Source organism: Haliotis rubra, unplaced genomic scaffold (assembly GCF_003918875.1).
Source record: "Haliotis rubra isolate DU_JTF1 unplaced genomic scaffold, ASM391887v1 Scf419, whole genome shotgun sequence".
Lineage (NCBI taxonomy): Eukaryota > Metazoa > Mollusca > Gastropoda > Lepetellida > Haliotidae > Haliotis > Haliotis rubra.
In genome coordinates, this window is record NW_025767101.1 from 255,728 (window position 1) to 277,004 (window position 21,277).

At 44.5% G+C, this 21,277-nt stretch overlaps 1 protein-coding gene and 1 long non-coding RNA gene across 2 annotated transcripts in view; both read left to right on the forward strand.

Annotated features, from left to right (window-relative positions):
- LOC124288488 (NPC intracellular cholesterol transporter 1-like) overlaps positions 1-21,277 on the forward strand; it is a 125,178-nt gene that overhangs the window by 20,692 nt on the left and 83,209 nt on the right.
- On the forward strand, positions 7,689-9,111 carry LOC124288489. Its single transcript, XR_006901464.1, has 3 exons — positions 7,689-7,722; positions 8,178-8,306; positions 9,097-9,111. It is a non-coding gene; the product is annotated as an uncharacterized LOC124288489 (long non-coding RNA).

Sequence of the window (21,277 nt, forward strand, 5' to 3'; positions counted from 1 at the left end):
ATCCTTCAGTCCAACATGGATGTCCCTAAGCAGGTGCTTTCACGATGCCCTTCCTGCTTCCACAACTTTGTCAATTTGTACTGCTACTTCACATGTGCCCCAGACCATAGCAGGTTTTAGCATCAATACAACTGAAACCACCAAAATGCTGCTGCCAAAGGAACAGTTGCCGTGAAGTCTGTGGACTGCCTGGTGTCTCCATCATTTGCCAATGGCATGTTCAACTCGTGTAGAGCGTGCAGATGCCCAGTGCTAATGAAGCGAGCCTTGGGTATCCTGTGTGGTAAAACTGCTGATCAGTGCACACCTCAGAACTGGCTGGACTTCATGGGTGGCACAGGCAATGGACAGACACCTTTCCAGATAAACTTCCATCTTGGAAACTCCAGCAAGGTCTTCCCGGAACTGGAACCACTTACAGCAAAAATCATCCCCTGTTCTCAGGCTCTGACTAACGACTCCAATCCCTGCAGTTGCCAGGACTGTGCGGACATGTGTACGCCCCAGATCCCACCACCTCCACCACCAAAGCCCTGGAAGATCCTTCACATCGATGGCTACTGCTTTGTCATGGGAGCCATCTTCATCTTCTTCATAGCCTTCTTTGGAGTGTATGCGATTTGCTACAACATCATTGTGCAGGACTCGCTCTCCCTGGATGAGATTGATGAGGAAGATGAAGACGGGAACCGAATCTACAGGATTGATGACCAGGGCAAGAAGAAGAGGAGGAAGAATTCCTTCTCCTCCATCAGGAAGGATCAGCTAGGATTCACTGAGAAGCTTGGAGCTAAGATGGAGATGATGTTTGAGAAAGGTTTCAGTCGTTGGGGAACTATGTGTGCCAGACACCCATACATCGTTTTTGGCGTCAGTGCTGTCATCATTGCCATCTTGCTTGGTGGTATAGCGCTGTTCCAGGTCACCACGTCGCCCGTCAAACTGTGGTCAGCTCCAGATAGCCGTGCTCGACAGGAAAAGGAATACTTTGACAACCATTTTGTGTGAGTTGTTAATAATTCTTCTCTTAAACCTGAAACACTTTTGGGAACTTGATAATGAAAGGTTTCAGGCATTCCACTGCATGTCATTGTACTTCATTGTGGGACGTTGCCAGTAATATCAAGCACTGGCCAGGAGTATCTGGTTCAGACTTGATTATGAAAATTTGCAAATTCATAATAACTGCTATTGTTATGTTATTCGAAAACTAAACAAACAATAGAGCTGGGAATCATTGAAACTCTCATGGTGACACCTATGCGAGGCCATGTCACTCAATATGCATGTCACTGACCAAGATATGGAGGAGTGAGTGAGTTTAGTTTTACACCACGCTCAGCATTGCTGCAATATTCCAGCCATATGGCGGCGGTCTGTAAATAATTGAGTCTGGACCAGACAATCCAGTGGTCGACAGCATGAGCATCAACTTATGCAATTGGGATACGACATATGTCAACCAAGTCAGCGAGCCTGACCACCCGATCCCGTTTGTCGCCTCTTACGACAAGCATGGGTTACTGAAGATCAATTCTAACCTGGACGTTCACGGGTTGCTAGGTTTTGAAGTTTGAGTTGAAAATCCATATTTGCATGAAGCTACATGACCAGTAAGTTGACAAACAGACACGAGTATGATATGGAGTCTTATCATTGATGTGTCACAAGCATGAAAAAAGTATGGTAACCATGGTATTCTTTTTCAGAAGAAGTCCTCCTTGGGGTACATATAAGCATTAAAATGTCCATTTTAAAATACCTCGACAGTTGTAACAATAATTCAATAAAATATTTTACCAAACAAAAACTTCGTTTTGTTTTAGTGAGACCACCCTATAGGGCCCCTCACAGGGCCCCCTACAGCCAAGAGCAGGTAACTCTGGCTGCTTACCTCGTACCTCACTTTTCATGCTGTCGTTGACTAGAACGGTCGTGCATGTTCCAGAGAAAGACTTCGCCTGATACTACAATAGAGAAAATGAGTGAGAAAGAGTCAAATACTGTATGTATGGTTCCTTCTTTCTGAATCTTACGTATGACTTTTTCATTCATGATTTGTTGTAACTTTGCGGCGTGTTAGCAGTCTCCAGCCAGCGTGCTGGGCTGACCTGTCAGTCTCAGGCCTGTGGTCACAGAAGCGAGGCTCAACTGCACATCAATGTGCTAGAATTGAGAACAGTCAGGTTAGTGTTCGAGCGACTTCAGGGGCGGGTTCGAGGAGCCGTGTGGTTAGATCTAGAGATGGTGGCGATGACCTTTATCCTGAAGCAGGGCCGGTGCGGTTTCCCGTCCCTCCTGCAGGAAGCATGGCAGTTTCTGCTCTGGTGCGACCAGTTCGACATCACGGGTGATGCCTGTTTATCTCCCGAGGCGGACAACGTTCAGCAGGCAGCTCTCTCAGCGTATCCTGGCCCGCACTAGTGGATGCTCAATCCGGAGATATTAGGGATTATCTCCCAGTTGTTGAGTCGTTCCAGGTGGATCTGTTTCCTTCTGGAAGTCCAGACCAGATTCCAGTGTTTTTCTCTCGGATACGGATCCAAGAGCCATCGCCTCGGGCGCTTTCCCGTTCGATTGGACGGGCAGGGTTCTGTAAGGCGTTCCGCCAGTACCCTGATTCTCAAAGTCCTCTACGCAGCTTGCCACCCAACCAGCTCGACTTCTTGTGCTCCTTGCACCTCTTTGGTCGGCTCAAAGCTGGTTTCGGTACTACTCAGCTTTCTGGCTCAGCCTCGTACTAAAACACTTTCGACCGGACCTACTATCCCAGAACTGAGTGCCACACCCGAATCTCAGGATTCAGTGGGTGGCCTGGCCACTGTCCGGAATCTCCTCCAAGCGAGCGGAATTCCTGCACCAGTTGCAGACACAATTCTGGCTCCTCGGAGAGATTCGACAAACATTTAAGATGAGGATAGATGGGCCTGTTATACGCGCTAGTGTGTCAGCAGAGGGATTCTCGATCCCTTTTCTTCAACTGTAGTTGAAGTACTGGAGTTCTTACAGTCTCGGTTAGAGGCCGGCTTAGCCGCGTCTACTATCCGGGGCTACTCCAAGGGAATCTCTGCCTTCCATGTACCTGCCGACGGTGCTCTCTTGGGTCAGCACCCTCTTGTGCAGCGCTTTTTAGCAGGCGTGGACAGAATCCGTCCGACTGTCCGGCGGATTAGTCCCCCGTCCCTCTTTCACTCCCGCTGTTAAGTTGGAAGGCTGCCTTTCTTGTGGCGCTAACATCTGGCCGGCTGGTAGGCGATATCCATGCGATGTCTGAGGTTCCTGCTCTGACTGCCTTTCACAAATACAGAGTCAGTATTTGGTTGCCAGACTCTTACCGTCCTAAGATCGCAGGCGCCTTTCACATAACGGCGCCTATTGAACTGCCAGCTTTCACTCAGCCTCCATCGTCCGGTACCTCTCTTCGGCGTGCTCACGTCTTAGATGTCCGTAACACTCTCAAGGCTTATATCAAACGAACAGCTGCTATCAGGAAAGATAAGCAGCTGTTCTGCTGTTATGGCAGTGGTAAGGCTGGTCTTCCGGCGAACAAGCAGACCATATCTATGTGGCTTGTCTAAATGGTTAACTCTCCCTGATGGGTTAAAGGCTCATTCGGTTAGGGCAGTGGCGACATCTAAGGCATATGCCGCGGCACTGCCCATTGAGGAAGATCTGCTCAGCGGCTATTTGGAGCCGACCGAGTACGTTCATCCGCCATTATCAACTGGACAAACACTCACGGGAATGTGCTCAGTTTGGCCAGACAGTTCTCACCAGTGGGCAGTGTCGTGACTCTCTAGCCAAATGAGCTTTCGAAGTCACGATTGTTTTTATTTCCTGGTGTCGGTTTTATAAAATTCCACAATTAAGTGTATTTTCTCCCCTCTCTCGGCCCGGCTGTGCCTTCGATTGAACTAGGGGAATGTTAGCCAGACAGAATACCTTCACGACTTCGCCATCGTTGGGGAGTCTGTATTATGCTTATATGTTCCCCAAGGAGGACTTCTTCTGAAATAGAATTGTACAAACCTGTAGAGGTTATGAATTCTTTAAAGCAAAGTCCTCCTTGGGGAGTCTGACACCACCTCCCTCATTCTGTCTGACACGCTCAGCATGAAGCGTGAGGTTTGAGAGGTAAGCAGCCAGAGTTACCTGCTCTTGGCTGTAGGGCCCCTATTGAGGGGCCCTATAGAGGTGGTCTCATTAAACAAAATGAGTTTTTGTTTGGTAAAATATTTTATTGAAATATTGTTACAACTGTCATAGGTATGTTAAAATGGACATTTTAATGCTTATATGTACCCCAGGGAGGACTTTACTTCAAAGAATTCATAACCTCTACAGGTTTGTACAAATTTATAGCCAGGTTTTAGTATACACACAATGCACCATACATGGTATGTGAAGGTATGTTCCAGTGTGAAAATGAATGAAAACAGACCGAATTAATGCGCATAGCGACTAGTAAGAAAACAGACTTGTTTCCTGCTCAGTAATTCAAAGAGTTGGAGTCTGGGGGTAGCCTTAATACTCCTGATTAGTGATGCAAGAGTACAACATGTAAAAAGTGTGTAGTGTAGAGCCAGTAGTGGAGAGCCACTAGTGATATAGCTGAAAAAGCTGTAATTCAACTTGGTGATTCAGTAAACCTTTTGACAGATATTGAAAGGGCTGTTGTTATGATAAATGACAAGGAAAACTCTTACAATAATGGGGAATGTAGGTATTGGTTGAGTTTGGTTACCATGGTTACACTAAAGCAACAGCTGGGTCCCATTTTATACAGATCCCTTCACAGATATCTGTGTTTAATAGTATGAACTACAGCTTCAGTAATATTTCAAATTGTCTGAGTGTTGAAAATGGCTTTGTGAACCAAATCTCATTAAAATCACATTCTGATGTAATACCTCTGAACATATAGGTCAAAGCACACTGTAGGAGGTTGCATAAAGTGAACTTTCTATTCAGCCAACCTGAATTAAGGATTCTACATTTTTGGTACAGGTGATCTGCTGCAGTGCATTCCCATACAATGAACTAAACGAACTAAAAGGACAATCTATAAAATATTAAGCAAAGCTGAAGTCTTTGATTGTACATGCAGATATTATTTTCTACATTTTGATGAAAGTAATACTGTATGTACATGTAATCAGTTGCCGCCATTATGTAGTCATGGAGAGATAGCATGAGAAAAAAATTCTGTGGTCTACCATTTTGTCAATCAATTTAAAGGGATCCATCATTGTAGATTTCAGGTTAAACAACACAAGTAACCATGGTGACAGCAACACTTTTCAAAATGTTTTACCCAATATACCATGTATATGAAAAATATTATAACACAGGTGTTTTGAAAAGCATTTTGCTGTATGCCAGTATGCCTATTGTCCATGTCTGTGTCAGGCCATTCTACGAGTTGAGCAGATGATCATCACCGGACTGGCAACCATTCCAAGGTAAGCCCACAAGCTCCGCCTCCATCCACAGAGTATGAATACTTCCCAGCTATCTTTGATAAAGAGTTCCTGCATCAGGTAAGAGAAATCAGTAAAATTGAAGCAAAATAATTTGATACATCTGTTAGCAGGGTTAGTGATGTCATCAACATGGTATTATTAGAATAAAATGATACATGATATATGCTTATTGATGTGATAATGAAATGGTTTTGCTGTGTCAAACAGTTCTGTACCACAGGGCAAAGTATTGTCTAATCTATGTCTGTCTTTAGTTTGGCCATGCCATTGAACAGGAGATCTTCAGGAATGATTAAGCAGCATATTTTTGAGGAGGTGGAGTACTGCATTTTCCTTTGGCGATCTAAATCCTCATTCAGATTCAAAATGGCAGTTTCATTTTGGAACCTATAGAGTCCAAGATATTTAAATGCTTGAAGTGTGTGATCTGTGTGTTCCAGGTTCTGAGACTGCAGAACACACTGGAGCATCTGACAACAAAGCTTCGGCAGCGACACCGTGAGTCTGCAGGATATTTGCTTCCAGCCCATGGCCAGTATACTAACTGTACCATTCAGAGTATCTTCCAGTACTACCAAGACTCGCATGAAATGCTGGACAAGTCAGTAAGCGACAGCTCGGGTTTCTTTGTGGAAGGATTACCTGGACCACTTCCTCTACTGTGTCAGGTGAAGATCTCTGATCCTTAGTACCTTGTCATACAATGTTCATTGACCATGAGTACATACAATATAACCAAGATTGCTTGAGATGTCTGAAGTCTTGGAGGGGTGGTGTGGTAGCCCTAGTGGTTAAGGCATTTGCTTGTCAGCTGAAGACCTGGGTTTGATTCCCCACATGGGCACTATGTGTGAAGCCCATTTCTGGGGTCCCGCCGTGATATTGCTGGAATATTGCTAAAAGCGATGTAAAACTAAACTCACTTACTCACTCACTCACTCACTCCAATGGCTGCTTTCTTTTCTTTTGAGCTTGCAAAATTATAATATCAGGTAACCTGACTAGGTAAAAAAACTTTCCATCTAGTAAAGTATAGTAAATTAACCTAAAAATAAGACCAATGTCTAAATACTTTGTTAGCAGCATGGCATCTTGCCACAACCGCACAAACACACCCTCCCTCCCTCCCTCCCTCCCTCTCACCCCACTCACTCACTCCACCCCAAGTCTGGGGAAAAATTTCTAAGTCATACCAGAGTTGTGACTTTGAAGGAAGCTACTTCAATTGAGATATATGGTTTAGGGATCTTCCATGAACCCTGTATGCGTGCCACACTGCAATGTGATTCTTCTGTAGCCTGGAGTTCTTTTTGTCACCAGAGCCCCTGCATGCAGCTGAATGACACCACCAAGCTCCACACCTCATGCCTAGGAGCGGACGGGGCACCCACCTTCCCCTGGGTGGCTTTCGGAGGAGGTATGATGGTAGGTACAGGAGTGGACTGACTGACTGACTGAGTTTGGTTTCGCGCCGCTTTTAGCAATATTCCAGCAATATCGCGGCGGGGGACACCAGAAATGGGCTTCACTCATTGTACCCATGTGGGGATTGAACCGGGTCTTGGTGATGCAATTAGCGCTTTAACCACTAGACTACCCCACCTTTCATTACAGGGTGGAGGTTACAGGAATACTACTGTTGTAATACTGATGTCAACTGATGGGGCTTAGTTTGAAGGGATTTACCCTGACTTGCCCAGAGGCCAATGTTGACCTTAATACAGAAGATACATTTTTTTTCCAAACTTGAATTTTAAAAATTTCAAAGTACTTTTATCACAGTCATATTGCACTTATGATTATTTTGAGTTGATGCATTTCATAACTAAATAGAAAACAAAAGGCATTTATGTTTTGTTTGACAGTTTTGCATTTAATGAAGTATTGAAATGTTTTTATTTAAAAATACTGACATTTAAAAAACACATTTAAACAAAGTTATGGTGATTTCTCCCAGTTTGTCTGCAAAATAGCATGGAGTCCTGGTAAAATACTGTAATGGTCATGTAATACATGATAAAGCTGGTGTTTCCACCTTTATTCTAGTGAAGTAGTAACCTTTGCTTCTGTCAACAGGTGAGAACTACCATAATGCTACTGCACTGGTTATATCATTCCTGGTCAACAACCATGTAAGCATGAGGCAGACAAGCGCTATGGCAGAAGCGTGGGAATCAGAGTATCTCAAATTCATGAAGAGTTACTCAACCCCAACATGTCTATTGCCTTCTCCTCGGAGGTAAGCATGACATCACTGTAAGGGGCGTTACAATGTTTTGTGAGGAGGCTCTTCCCAATATGTGCATTCCTTCACAGCGAGGAGGTAAAAGCATTGACATCACTGTAAGGGGCGTTACAATATTTTGTTTTCCTTCTCCTTGGAGCTAAAGCGTGACATTAATGTCAGGAAAATTATAATAGATCAGTGATCTGTGAGGGAAGGTTTTGCCCAGTATCTCCATTGTCGTCTCAGGAGTATGTTTGATGTCTTTTAGCATTGTTAGGAACATGTGAAGGAACATTTTGACAGCTCAGTGTAATGAGATGAAGAAATATCCATTAAGCTGTCCTTGTTTTGTTTCAGTGTTAAACAGGTGAAGTGTCAAAGAAATGTGTTATTGAAGCGTTGGCTGTATCCATAACTGTATATGTATTTCATTGTTCAATTTAGCTCTCATTCTATTCTTTCCCCAGCGTTCAATCCAGGATGAGATCAACCGAGAGAGTAGTTCTGACGTCATTACAATCCTCCTAAGCTACCTCATCATGTTTGCCTATATCTCCCTGACCCTTGGCAAGATCAACACCTGTGCCAGATTCTTTGTAAGTCACTCCAGTTTCAAAATTGATATTCTATTTGAGTCCTGTTTATCATTTTTTCTTCATACAGTTTGCTCTGACATAAAATTTTCATCATTATCATGAATTGTATTTGAAAAAGGTTATCTCAAAATTCGAACACTTGACCATTTGGTCTTGTGGACCAGAGTTAACTCTGCAGAGTTACTTCCCTTAGCCTATTTAGGATGGTCATGGAAGCGATCACCTGTATTTGAAGTTTTCACTAAAGTGGTTAAAGTCTGTGACCTAGCACATGTCTGTTTTCATCCACATGTAGAGAGATGGTGTCAAATAACTGAACTGCTGTCTAGCGTGAAATCAAACTATTTCACTTCATTTAACTTGTCGGCTGTTCTTTGATCTGAATAAGCAGTAGTTAAGTTTCTTGAAATGCACAAACGATTTCTATATCTGGACTAAGCTACATTGTAATGATTTTACTCCATGGTGTGGTGTACCTTTGTTGTATTTCATCTTGGGTGGCGGAAGAGCCAAGTAGTTAACGTCTTTGCTTGTCATGCCGATAGATCGGTTCCATTCCACCCTTGTGTCCAGTGTATGAACCAATTCTGGTGTCCTTGGGTCCCGATCCTTAAAACATTTGTAGCGCTCGACATTAAGTAAGCCTATGATAAACTATAGAGTTACGACGAGGTGCGTAACTTTACAAACACTACTGTGGATCAGGACCCTGGATGATACATGGCAGGGGTTCTGTTACAACTGACTGACTCACTGTTACTGAAATACAAGTCCTCTGTCTCTTCCTCAGGTTGACTCCAAAATAGCGATGGGTCTGGCGGCGTGCTGATTGTGCTTCTGTCTGTGGGGTGTTCATTAGGGAAGCTTCTTCAGCTTTCATTAGGCCAGCCAGCAACACTCATCATCATCGAGGTTGTGCGTTCCTTGTGCTTGCTGTGGGGTGTGGACAACATCTTTATTCTAGTACAGGCATATCAGGTAACTTTGGATAAAGCCAGCTTTACCTAGATCATAGGGCGTTAGTATCTGTACTTCAAATATTGTCTTGTGTAGAAGAGTATGCAGTAAAGAACTCCTGATCTCAACCTGGAACACAATTCATTTCTCAATCACATTACAGATTCTGTCATTACTCTGACTGCAGAATGTCCATATCAGTCACACTGAATAACTGCTAGTCCTCTTATAAAAATCATTTTAGTCTTGTGTCTTGGTGCACATTATCTTATGTTGTTTCCACATTGTCTGGGGTTATTCCAGCGTGATGTCGCGGCTAAGCGTCAGAGGACCTGGAGCAGCAGATTGGCCGCATTTTGGGCAGAGTGGGTCCTAGCATGATGCTCAGTCAGTCAGTTGACCTACCATGTATCATCCAGGGTCCTGATCCACAAAGTGTTTGTAAAGGATTCACAGCCTGTGGCCAACTCTATAGAACCTCATAGGCTTCGGTAGCCGTGGCGCTACAAATGTTTTAAAGTTCCGAGGGACCCAAGGACACCAGAATTAGTTCATACACTGGACACAAAGGGGTGGAATGGAACCCGATCTATCGGCACTGACAAGCAAAGGCGTTAACTACTTGGCTCTTCGCCGCAGATGAAATACAACAAAGGTACACCACACCTGGTAAAATCTGGCAGTCGGGCAGAAATGGTTTGTGCCGACTCGAAGGCACTGCTATTCAGAATCGAAACGGCGATGTGGTGAATGATTTCGCGGCTTGAACGACATTGCCGTATCGGATGAACGTAGCAGGTCTGGGCACCCCAACCGCTTTTTAGTGAAACTTCAGATACAGGTGATCCGAAGCACTATGACCATCTAAATGAGCTGAAGTGGCTTCTGCGGAGTTAACTTTCTGATATGATCGAAGTCAATTGTTTGGACTTTTCGAAATGCAATTCGTGATGGCGATGAGGCACATGTCGAGCAAACTGTATGAAGAAAATGATCAGAGCGAGAATATCGGTACGAGCTGGTGACACAGGCGAGTATTCGAGAATGAGCAGGCATCGATATTGCTGCTGTCAGGCTACTGCTGCTACCGTCTGAGAGCCAGGAAGGCTAAATGGACTGATAATCACATGCGGTGCTGCGGCCAGCGTTTCAATGCGACTTCACCTGTTTTGAGGCAAACGAGGACGGCAATGTTCGTACGCTGGCTTTATTTCGCTCACTACAACTTTGGTGACACTCTGGGGCATTTGTCGAAGACGAGCAGCCTGCGTCTCGCTGGGCTGACGTCGCGGCAGGAAAACAAAGGCTATGGCGTCCCCTTTACGTGATGTCGCGCACCTCGTGACCAATGCTGAGGAAGGCTTCGCAAAACATTGGCGTCCTTTACATTAAATAGCTTTCGGAGAAACGTGGGCTGTATTGTTGAGGACCCCGGAGTAATAACTCATGGTGGGGCTGCTCTGTTCTGGCGGCTACTGGCAATGATTTGATTACGACCGGTGGCGATGCGTAACGTGGCGGATTCTCACCTGTTGAAACAGTTCGCCAGGAGATAAAGGTGAGCATAACTCATTGTATGACCATTGATCCAGCACGAACAAACTGGAAAATCTGCTAAATGTGTTTTTAAATGTCATTGACAAATGAAAACGTTTCGATACTTTCATTAAATGCTGAAACTTCAAACCAACATCAAATACCTTTTGTTTACTACTGTTGATTACGTAGTAAATCGGCTCAAAATGTCATGGTCTGACTATGACACGAATAAAGAAACGCTTTTGGTAAAATTCGAGTTGGAAAATGTCTTCTGTATTGGTCGAATGATGACTTCTGAAGTCGGTGAAATCCCGAGCTAAACCCCGTCAGTCAGTATGCAACGGTATTATTCGCAACGGCCTCCGCACTGTGCGGCGGTGAATGTTAAAGACCCGACAAATCGCCAGACCACAATCGGTGAAGCGCGATACCCATGCTGGAATGTTTAACTGAAGCGGTAAACTAAACTCCTCGTCGTGCACCTACTGCATCGTACCTCGTACCAGAAGATGGTGCGTAAGTTCTAGTGGTGTTATTGATGATCGGCGATAACATCTGTTGTTAAAGGCTCGAGCTGAAGCGTTCACGTTACCCATTATTTGTGAATCTATCGGTGAGAATGGCTGCTGAAGTCTGGTATGACAGAAATTTTTCCCGGGTAATGGTAGTGTGAATTGATGGCGTCGACATTGATATACGGGTTGATTTTATGCTGCAGATGGGCTTTTACCGGAACGCTATTATATTTTGCAATAGCCGATTGATGATGAGCCGGTTGGATTTTTATTAAACTTTGTAATGATCCAGCTTGTGGGCTACGCCAATTGCCCGGCGATCAAACGAATTATTTCAGCTAACAATGTAACAGGCGCAAACTTTCGAACATCAATGCTGACGCTGTTAATGTACTCGTATTATGAACGAACGCCAGATCGAGATGTTCGCGTACTCCTGAAACCGAGCATTGGATTTTGACTTGTAACGCTATTGGAATTATAGATATTTAATGAGCAAACTGTCACTACCGGGCTTCAACGATTGCCGGCAGATGCTCCGGTGTTCTGCGGATATGCTGGAGTTGCGATCACGCTCAACGGCTTTAATATCTTGGATCTATAGTTATGCGTTTAATCTGAACTGGAGTAAGCCAAACGTACTCAGCTAATAACCTGGTATTAAACATGCCGAACTACCGGCTCACTTTTACCCGCAGTATTCACAGAGCTTGTTGACTGAAATTTCATTTCATCGATATCGTAACGTCATTTTATTCTAATATCCACCGTGTTGATGACATCATAACTGGCAACAGTGTAATTGTTTGCTTCAACTTGTTTCTCTTACCTGATGCGGGGCCGGTAACTGGGAATATTCATGCTTTCGTGGACGCCGGTCGGTGAATGTCGGCTTTTCCGGTAGATGACACGGTACGAACATCGACGATAGTTTCGCTGCTGGCATACGGCAAATGCTTTTCAAACACCTGTCGATCCTCAATATTTTTTCATATACATGTTGTATTGGTGAAGACTGTTACGATATGTCATAATGATTTTTGTGTTGTTTAACTGAAATCTGATGATGGATCCTGATTGACCAAAATGGAACCACAATTTTCAAATATACTAGACATAATAATGAGCGACACCTGCATCTTTGCATACGGTATTGCTAAATCGAATATTGAAAATATCTGCGTGTACAATCGAAGACTAACAACTATTTACATGAATTGATCGCTTTGGTATCACCTGGCGCAAAATAATGAGATCTGATTCATTTGAGTAAAGTTCGCTTACTGACCTCTACGGTGTTAACATTCATAATGTTCGAAGTGGAGATGTGAATTTTAATACGATTTCGCAAGCCATTTTCTTGCTCGGCTGATTTGGTATTACTGAGGCTTTGTGGTCCTTTTGATAAACTGTCTTATTGAGGGGATCTATTATAATGGACGGTATTTTGCTGGCTGCATCGACGGCAAACAACCAATACCGCTGGTTTTCACCGATATCATTTATCGGCAGCTGGCTTTCGCTATCTCCGAAAAGATTTATAGTCATGAAGTTGAATACGGCTTTTTCAACTATCGCAATTTCTCCACGCGCATCGTTGACATAACGTCATAATCGAGATGAACTGCCCCAGATTAATAACGATTACTGAGCGAGGCTGAAGTCACTGAACACTGTACTGGTATCGTTATGTACGCCTGATCTACTTTCGTTCATTTCACTGCTGGAACACCTTTCATACGTAACCATCGACCATTATCGTGCGCTCTACGGCTATAGGCTGAACCTAACCGGAACGAATTCTTTGGTAAAGTCCCTGAAGACACCTTCAAAGTCATCGTTTTATTATACTATGACGGTTATTGTGTTCAATGAAATATATTTTACCAAACAAAACTCATTTTTGATAATGGACCGCATATGGAACTCGCGGGGCTTTACAACCGGAACTGATCTGGCTTATCCTTCCGTTTCGTAACTGGTGTCAGGCTGAAATGAAGATATCATTGGGGTTTGGCTGAAATGCAATTTATTGATTCTATTTCAGAAGAGTCTCACAGGGAACATATGAAGCTTTGCTGAACTTTCCCCAGCGTGAAGACGATACTGTCTGATAACATTCGGATTCAATGAGAACACGGCGAAGATACGCTTGATGATTATAAGACGCCGAAGAAACAAAAACAGTGACTAATGACTAAAACTGGGGATCGCGGCACTTCGGTAATTATATGACCAGGCTTGAATGATTGTCCGGTTAATGGCGGATGTTTCCATTCAAATAATGATCTGCAATGAACGGTCTTGGCGACTTAGATGGCCGCTAACGGAAAGCGAATACTGTCGGGGAGAATTAACCGCTGAACTGAAGCAACGAATCAATGGAACAACTTTGTTTTGCTTCCAACCATAACAACTGGAGACGACTGGCAAATAAACTTTCTGATAACGACTTTATTGTTGATATAAACAGCAGTCGATGCGGGACATCTGGAGCGATGACGATAAATGGAGCTGAATAACTGACGATTCAATAGGCGTTCGTATTGAAAACTATAACGTCTTTAGGCGACGGAAGTCTGGAAACAAATGCTGACTCTATGACTATTGAACGTGCTTTGGAGACCTCGAACGTCGTAGTTAACAAGCCTGCCCGATGTCCGCCAAGGCGACTCAACCGTGATGAAAGGTAATCGGCCGGGACAATAAAGTTCTCGCCTTACAAAGAATTGAAAATACAGCTGCTCAGAACTCCGACCACTTCAACTTTACGGTTGAAGAAAGGGGATAGAGGAATTTCGGTACATCAATCTCATCAGCGAGCACTGATAGAATCTTCTCGGGGAACCAGAAGATGATGCGCAGCTGATGCGAAGATTCGGCTGCGGAAGAGATTCGGCGATGTGAATCTGAGACCGTTGTGTACTGGGCTCGTCGGCCAGCATGAGGAGCTGAGCAAGCTGATGTACGGAAACCGGCGGGCCGACCAGGAAGGAGCGCGGGTGACAATGCGGAAGACGCTGGTCGGCGCTGGCGGGCATGCAAAGCACGTCAATCGGCAGGGCGGAGGCGATGGCTCTTTAGTCGACGTCTGGAAGAGCGACGGCATTGTAATATCTCGATTGGGCGTCGTGGTGGATTGGCCGGTAAACGAGTCGCCATTTATGTCGGCTGATAAGCGAAACTGCTGCCTTTCAGGGGCCGGTCTAACTTTCAGCCGCCAGGCGACCACCGACCATCCGGTAGCGTGATGTGCCGGTTAGCTCTGTGATACAGACTTGCGCTTGTTGAACTAGCACGAACTGCGCGACAATAAAGTCATCACCGGAGCCGAAGGAACCAGCAGCCGACCGACAACTTCTGCTTCGACCTGATGGCTGTGTCGAGGCAAAGTCTTTCTGGAATTTGCGACTGGATTGGTCAGCGACGGCATGAGAAAGGGTGATGCGGCAGGTTACCAACTAACGACAGCAGAAGGCACATTGATGATCTAAACGAAACGGTTTTAGACTGGTAAAATATTTTGAAGTATTGTTACGGCTATTAGTAGTATTGCAAAATGGTTTGTTACAATATTTATATGTGCCCAGGAAGACTTTCTCGCAACCTTGCCATGGTTACACCATTAACGTATTGCATCAGTGATGAACTCCATGGCATACTGGGTGTCGCCGACACTGATGCCTAAATACGAAATAACGGATTTCAACACTTCAAACAACGACTTCCGACATTCGGAACGTAACAACCTTTGTGTGGAAGCGAACAAGCGAATCGTGACGCAGTCGTCATGCAATCCCCAACTGCGGTGACTTCATCCAGCTGTCGTCCAGACAACGTATACGGCAGTGGCGCAGAAGCAAACTTTCACTCACTCGCTTTCCGTACAATGGCGATTCATTGACAGCCGTGATGACATGGCTTCGTCTGTAATTTCAATGATTCCCGGCTCTACGTTTGATTTCGATAACAATAGCGGACCCGCGGCTAATTTGCAGAGACGCGAGCACCAGATGACCGGTGCTTATTACGTCTAATATAACGATGATGCGGTCGGAGTCAAGCTATCGAAGTTCCCAAGTGTTTGAGAGAATTGACTTCGCACAAATGGTTGTCAAAATTCGCTTTCACCATTGCGACTATCTGAGCTGACCACTGACTGACGTGACGTTTGGCATACCACGACGTGATAACGGCACTGGCGTAAGCGTTAACATGTGTCTGGCATAGTTCTGGCGACTGACGCTGCTCGAGCTTGTCATCTCCATCTTGCTCCAAACTTCTTCGGTGAATCTGGCTGATCATTCACGATGAATTCTTCCTCCTTCGCTGACTCAATCTGGAGTGGGTTCACGTCTTCTCATCCAATCATCCGGCGGTCACCAATGATGTTAACTATCGCGCCGCTCAAACTGCGAAGACTCCCCATGTTGAAAGCGACCGTAGATGTGAAGGATCTTCGGGGCTTTGACGAAGGATTCGAAGGCGTATGTCGCTTCGTTGAATATCAAACTGGAACGAGGATGATTTCGGTAACAGTTCAGATGAAGTTATGCGGAAGGTGTCTGTCCTTTGACATACCCGTAGAACATATCTTACCGCAGGCGCAGGCTGGACCGTGCTGAACTGCGGACTGCCGGTTGAGCTGTGCCATTGGCAAATGATATGAACGTCCACAGCGCTTCGCGACGACTGTTCGCTTTGTTTTTGTTTCGGTGCTGACCCGATTCAATGAAACTAACATATCAATAATGGCCGGTACTGGAATTGAACTGAAGTTATTGAGCGGAACGCATAACTTAGGACATCCATCGTACGGACTGAAAGGATTTTCGGCAACCGGCGAAGCAGCTGTTCAGGGGCTGCCATCTGAATCGACGCGAACGTCTGCCAATGCTAAATGACTGCACCTGTAAAATGATGCTCTTCTTCGTCTGGAATGATGTTCAGGTATCATTTATTGCCAAGCTTGACCGAAGATTGCTGGCGCAACGGCTTACTATGGAACGAAAACAAACGGAAACCGTGCTGCATACCAGGTGGATTCAACGATATTGATAACGTGATAATGAATCGCACTGTAATATGTTGATGATGTTTATTGAGTCGGTGTGATCTACTGATGACTGTCACCGGGGTTTCACGACTGAAACTGGTGTTGTTGTCGGTTTTACTGCAATAACAATATGAGGATTTGCCAGTAAACTTTGCCATCCCATCGGCACCGATTATTCGGCGTATCACCGCTTGATGCCCGGATTTTCGATGACCAATGCTTAAAGGCAATGATGCTACTGTTGCTTCAAAGTTGTTCCAGATTCAGGCCGATAACTATTGCTGATCGATCACTGGATTGACTCTGTTATTTTTACGGACTGCCGCCACCAACAATTCATTGCTTTATTGGACCAATGACTGGAAACGATGGTCCACAACGTAACTGCTCAGTATAGGCCCGGGTGATCTTACGGTCGATCACGGATTTCTCTGACAACACTTTGATGCTAACATTCTTCGTTCTCCGGATTATCGGCAATATATCGTGGAAATAACGGCATCATACCATTCTCATACGGCTTATCTTTACCGTAACTTGTGATCGAACACTCAGCTGAATGGTACTCGCGGATAAATGTAGATGGGACGGTAATCTATCTTTCGCGGCTTTCTTTGTCTTCCGGGGCTGAACGTGAACGGTGTCGATCTTTCGTTCAGCAATAGGTCCACGTATTGATGACAAATAAACGCTATATGACTAACCAAACTCCGGATAACGAGATAACACGCCGACCCGGAATTGACGGTGGTGATGATGATTGGTAAGAGACTACTGGTCATTGATATTTCGATCATAACCGTGTTTAGCGAAGTTATGAAGTGAATTGTATTTATTAACCAGTTAATGTAATTAATAAAGGGACAGTAAGCACAGTTTATCACAGATTTACATTTAAGCTGAGGTTGCTGAAGATCGGTCGCTTCGGTCAACAGTTGAAAGTATCTTGACACGATGCCGATAATGACCATGGTGCTTTGTACTTTCATCGAATTTGACGTATCGCTGTCGTCCCCGGAGTCGATATTTTTAGGCATGTCCATTCTATTGATGCGAAGGCTTCCGACTTTGAATAACTGACGACCTTTCGGTGCGGTTAATATTTTGTGTGCGACTGAACCGATACTGCCAGTGCAATTCAGGCGGTCGTTAAATAAAACGTCTAAATATTCGATAAATAACGTTACGCTGTTTCGGCTGAAAACACGGAACATCGGGGAGACGACGGGTTTTACCACTGGTGAACTACCGTCTGGAATCGGAAGCCGCAACGATGCTGACGAACAAACTTTATTAAGGCAGATTAACTTTCCGGTCTTACTGTCTCCTGAACATCCTTCTTGCTGTCACAATGACTTACGATACCTTCAACCGGTTCGCTATTTTTCATCGTTAGAAACGCAAAATATCGCTTTTGTCATCGGTGATGATCGTAAATGCTTTATGACATCGTTTTCAATATGATTCGTTATGGGCGACGCGATAGGCGGCTTACGGGTTATTTCCTCGGACTTCTGTAATAAACGAATATTGCGTTAGCCCGTAACACTGTGTTTTGCGACATCGTGCCTGATAATCGATTATAAACTGCTCGCTCGAATACCAACATTTAGATAAACCAGACCTCAGCGGTTTGAGATATGATATATTATCATAATTTTCGGAATCGTGCTTTACGCTATAGCTGAACGCATGAAGTCGTTATGGATATTAACTTTCATGACCGATCTGTAACCATTTTCAGGTTAGTTGTATGATGAACGGCATTCGGGTCAATGATACTAAACTTTGATTTTTGTTATCTGATGCATTAACTGAATTTATTGATTTTAAATCTCCATTTAATAGTTATGATTTGTTATGAACAAAATGCTTCAATGGCTGATAACTGACAAATCTGTCGGCTTCAAGCTATCATAATACTAATGGTTGAGACCAGATCATAAAGGCATATGGTTAAGACAAGATACGATCTTCGATACCGGTAGATGCGTGCCATGCAAACTGTCATGCTGCGAAAGCTTTCTGATAATTCAGCTTTCTTAAACTTGCCAGGAATCAAAGATTTAAAGCCAAATCTTCTAAAAAGAAAACCAAATGGTTGCTCTCTATTGCGGCATGTTCATTGTTACGCTGGCAGGAATAACTGAGTCTGAATGGCTTCAGCCACGTAGCGATGGCTGAGGGTACGCCGTGGTGTAGTCAGTTACTGCGGTGGACTGGGGTTCGTCCCCGACATATGGGCGCGTTACTTCAGACTGTGCGACTTCGTGTCTGAATGAAGACTGACCAGATAACTTCGCTTAACGACATGGTATCTCGATGAGCCCCAGCATACCGGCTTGAAATCTGGAGCTGTGGCATACTCTGCTTTCCGCATGCGCTATTCTCCAGCGCGTTTGTTCACTTCACCTCACCTGCCTTGTCGTGAAGCGGCTTAACAGAACGAATGATCGAACTTTGTGGCATTTACATATATATTCATGTCCCCATTAAACAGATGGAAGCTATTTCTGCCGATCATGGTGGGCTGTTCGGGCACACGCCATAAACGAAAATTGTAGTCTTGCGTGCCGGCACAAACAGAAAACAAAGGCAAATGAGCCTGGTATGCTGAAGTACTGTTACTATGGAGCACCGGCTTCGTAACGGCGTATGAAATGTACGTAACGGCATTCTGCATGTATTTTCGAGAATCCCAAACGTTAACGTCTTGGCATGCGCCAACTGCATTGATTCTTCACCGAGCTGCTACGCTATCGCAGGGGTAAGCTCAACCAGGCTTGTTTATTGGCAATAGTTCAAGTATTTCCTGATTAACTGATCATCTTGTTCACGGTAGCGACGTCACGCCCGGTGTTTTGAAGGCTTTAATAACGGCATCTGGACACATGAATATAACACGGCACGTATTGACGATAACGACATTTCACAATCACGTGATTCCAGCCTGCATGTCATGATTATCCCGTAATGCTGCTGTTTCACCATCTTTGACCGGTGGTCATAGTAACGACGTTAACGGATTAATGAAATAACTGGTGCAACATTTTGGCTCTTTAAAACAGTGTCCGAGGGTGAGGTGATAAACGAGTATTGAAAGTGAACTGGCCCCATTGGGCGGCAGCTAAACATACCAAGGCAGTTCTACCGAAATGCGCTGCTGAGCCTCGGCAATGGGCTGGCTGGGCGGCTGTTTTTATCAGCTTTAATGTTAAACTTTGATTTCAATTTCGCTTTGCTGAAAGAATGCTCAATTTGGCGGTATGGCCGGGCAGACAACGCCGCCCGGAGAAGTGAACTGCATTTCTGAGCGTTAAACTCCCCAGTACCATCTTATCGACACAGAAGTTTTTTTAGGTTAATTGCTTACGTGGAGATTATTGAATAGCGGCTGCGAAAAGAAAACGGCCATTGGTGATTATTTTATGCGCTTTAACATTACTGGCGGTACCAGTGTGCCCGTAATGAGGCCGATGAGCTGAAAATGGTTACATTGTTCGTGCAATGACTTTACCCGGTTATCAAATCACTTCGGCAATGTATGACTGATTAACAGGAAAATGTTGGCCGTGCTGCGCAATAATCCGCTGCGGCCGAAGGCTTCCGGTTATGACGTCATCATCGCTTCATCGGGATGACAAATATTCTATCATCCCCGAGATAAATCTTGAATCGGTTTGAATGACAGACTTAAATATATTATCATCAATGCTACTGCCCATAACGTGAGGAAGCTAACGTCCAACTGGACCAGAAGACTATGGGTGACGGTGATGAACATACTCGAGCACTGAAAACTGGGCAATGCATGGGTCATGATGCGCATGACCAGACCCATTGACCCGTGATTGCATGCGTATAATCGCGAACCTATTATCGTCATTGGCCGATATTGCATCCCGCGTATTACGAACTGGGGCCCATCCCGCTTGCGGCAATGAACAAATCGAACCAACGACTTCATTGCTAATGCATGACGAAAATGACGAAGACATAGCAAGCGACACTTCGCCATGAACTTCTATTCCCATGAGATGAAGCGATATTTCACCTACCAGCGATACGCTGTTAATGATCTTTACTGTATGACGAAGTAATCGCAGCGACTTACGTATCATCGCGTGACGCCGCTGTTATGACAGAGATTAATAAAGGCACCATATGCCTCGCTATTATGACGAAGCAGCGACCCACTACATACGGTCATAACGGTGACACTCGCTGTTATGAACGGAAATGTCGCAGCGACCAACGCATGTCGCTCATATGACCTCGCTGTTATGATATGTCACAGCATTCTACAGAAGACGCATTTCATAAAGGCGAACTCTGTCCTGGAAATCACAGCGTTTCCGCCTTCCATATTACGCATCAGTAAACGATGACCTCGCTATGACGAAATGCACTTCCGGTACATGTCATCAGCGCTTTCTTCAAAGGCAGACTTTTCTTCAATATGACCGGAGAGTATCGCGGCGACCATATATTTCCACGCGTCATGTATAGTGAGCTCGCTTTATTTATGACGAAATGAACCACGCGCCATATGCACGTATCGTAGTTTTCATATCATCTTTATGTCGTGACCTCACTTCTATGAACAGAAGTATCTTGGCGACCGCCATGTCGTAATATAGTGACTTCACTATTATGACGATGATACGATGACCATATGCACGCTTATCATCAACGTAAAGAAATTGAACTTCATATTAACGACGAATGCATATCGTATAATTGACATTAACCGTGATCAAATTGACGCCACCACCCTTGCATATGTATATGATGAACTTTCACTGACTATGACAATCATCGTATGAAGTGAACTTGCTCGCTGAAATGACCTCAAATACTGGTATGAACTTATATGACGAAATATCGCATGTCGCTATTATATA